This window comes from Bubalus kerabau, chromosome 13 (genome assembly GCF_029407905.1).
Source record: "Bubalus kerabau isolate K-KA32 ecotype Philippines breed swamp buffalo chromosome 13, PCC_UOA_SB_1v2, whole genome shotgun sequence".
Taxonomy (NCBI): Eukaryota; Metazoa; Chordata; class Mammalia; order Artiodactyla; family Bovidae; genus Bubalus; species Bubalus kerabau.
In genome coordinates this window covers 65,065,822-65,068,336 of record NC_073636.1, presented here as the reverse complement: position 1 = coordinate 65,068,336, position 2,515 = coordinate 65,065,822, and the positions used below count along the sequence as shown (strand labels likewise).

Sequence of the window (2,515 nt, the reverse complement as noted above, 5' to 3'; positions counted from 1 at the left end):
ATCTAATTTAACATGCTTATTTTGCCAGACAGAAAAATTCAGCTGAGGGAGAAATGACTTATCCAAAATCACAGAGCAAGTTGGTGGAGGAGCTGCAAACAGAGCCTAATGGCCCTGCCTCCCAGAAGCATTCCTGCTGCCGTGCTACACCCTCCACACTAGCTCTGGTTTGCCTCCAAACGCTGTGTTGTTTTTTTTCCCCACTTACAGCCAGTCTAAAAAGGGCTCTCAGGATCGCCCACAACACCCAACTTAGCTTCTTGACAAACACCTTAATGGCGCAGCATTGCCTCTTGGCTGCCACCATCTCTTGAGTGGGTGGTAAGTGCACTAGCGGGAATTCCCTGACGCTCTGCAGTGTCCTTGGCCCACTCCCAGGAGGCCACCACAAGCCAGAGAGTTGCCCTGCCCAGGGAGGTGGCACATTTGGGGTTTTGGGTCAGCGCTGGGATGTCTGAGTTTCCCGGTTCTGGGCAGGCCTCCTTCCAGGGCCAGGCATGTAGCCATGCACTCATTCACTCTCTGAGAAGCGAGGGCCCTTGTCTTCCTTGTCCTTTCCAGTGCCTTCCTGTAAATCTGCCATGTTTTCTGTCCTCGGGCTTGACTTATTGATGAGTTTAGACAAGGGAAGAGGGTAGACAAAGACTGTGGTCAGGCCTTAGTTTCTCAACTGAAGCGCAGACGGCTGAAGTAGATAACCTCTAAGTAATTATATAAGGTTCTATTACTTTAGGTTAATTAGATTGAGCATGGAGCAGATCCTCTGGTTCCTCACCGCCAGTCTTAAAGTCCGAGCTCCTCAGCCCAGCACTCACAAGCCTCACAGTCTGATGCCAGTGCACCCTAGCCTCTGACTTGTATGCCCCACCCTTCTACTCCCCACCCCATGGGCCCCCTCCTCAAGCTGCTGACCTACTTGTGTTGCCTGAACACAGCCTGTAAGTTCCTTTCTCTGTGTCTTTTTTCACTCCCTCACCCTAGAAGGCCTTTCCTACATGGATACTAGTCACTCTCTGATGATCTATTAGGTATCCTTAGAAAGGCAACCTGAATGCCACTTCACCTGGGAGGACTATCCAGGGTTAAATGGACTTCCTCTGTGCTCCAGAGCTTCCTTGGTATCTCAGTTAATAAAGAATCTGCCTGCAATGCAGGAGACCTGGGTTCGATCCCTGCTTGGGAAAGATCCCCTGGAGAAGGAAATGGCAACCTACTCCAGTATTCTTGCCTGGGAAACCCACTGGTCAGAGAAGCCTGGCAGGCTACAGTCCTTGGGGTCCCAAGAATCAGTCATGACTTAGTGACCAAACCACCACCACCACCTCTGTGTTCCCATGTATACCTGTTGCTTACAGTGTCTTTCATAGTCCATCATAAATGGTGGTCTCCATGCCTGTCAGTCCCACTGAACTCTTATTCATGGAGCTTACTGGAGGGGGAGGTAGACATGCAGAGATGAAATGCTTCATTCCAACGGTGATAAGTAGAAGGAGGGAAAAGGAGAAGGTGTTGGGAAAGAAAGCCAGTGACACGGGACTTCCCTGGTGGTCCAATGGCTAAGACTCTGTGCTCCCAATGCAGGGGGTCCAGGTTCAATCCCTGGTCAGGGAACTAGATCCCACATGCCACAACTAAAGATCCCACATACAGCAGCAAAGATCAAAGATCCTTCATTGCCACAATTAAGACCTGGTGTGGTTAAATAAATAAAATTATATATAAAAAAAGTAAGTATGTGACAGGAGATCTTGACCTCCTGGAGGATGTATCATCTCAGCTGAGACCTGTATACGAGTGAAAGAGGTCAAGGTGAAGGTCAAAGAATGAGCACTCCTGGAAAAGAATATCTTATTGAATTCCTGAATGGGAAGAAGCCTGCATATTAGGAAAAGAGAAAGAAGGCCAGGATAGCTGGAGATTACTGAAAACTGAAACTGTTAGTCACTCAGGTGTGTCCAACTCTTTGTGACCCCATGAGCTGTAGCCCGCCAGGCTCCTCTGTCCATGGGATTTCCCATGCAAGAATACTGGAGTGGGTTACCCTTTTCTTCTCCAGGGGATCTTCCAGACCCAGGGATTGAACCCAAGTCTCCTGCACTGCAGGCAGATTCTTTACTGTCTGAGCCACCACAGAAACCTAACTTCTCAGGGAGGTTACTGAGAAGCTGGTATAAAAGAGAGCAGAGAGCTGGGGAGGATTTGGTGATGCAGGGCCTCAGAGGCCTGGTGCTCGGTACAAGGGGCTTCATGATACTGTTTGTTATACTTTAACATGTGTTTGAAATTTTTACCATAATAAGAATGACGAGAACTGGCTGTAGTATAGCAATATTAGTTTAGCCTTTACCTTAAAAACCATTTATAGCAAAGTGAAAGTGGAAGTCACATATCAGATGTTTTTGTTTAAAATTTTTTTTAATTAAATATTGCAAGCATTCAGAAAGGCATAAAAATAGCTTTTCTTTTTTTAAAGCCTTGGATAGTCACCTATTGGCTTTGTTAAATCTTGGCTTTG

General features: G+C 47.2%; 1 non-coding gene across 1 annotated transcript; it reads left to right on the top strand.

Moving 5' to 3' along the window:
- The first annotated feature begins 1,538 nt into the window (after window positions 1-1,538).
- Window positions 1,539-1,611, top strand: TRNAG-CCC (transfer RNA glycine (anticodon CCC)). The gene has a single exon. It is a non-coding gene; the product is annotated as a tRNA-Gly (tRNA).
- The last annotated feature ends 904 nt before the right edge of the window (window positions 1,612-2,515 follow it).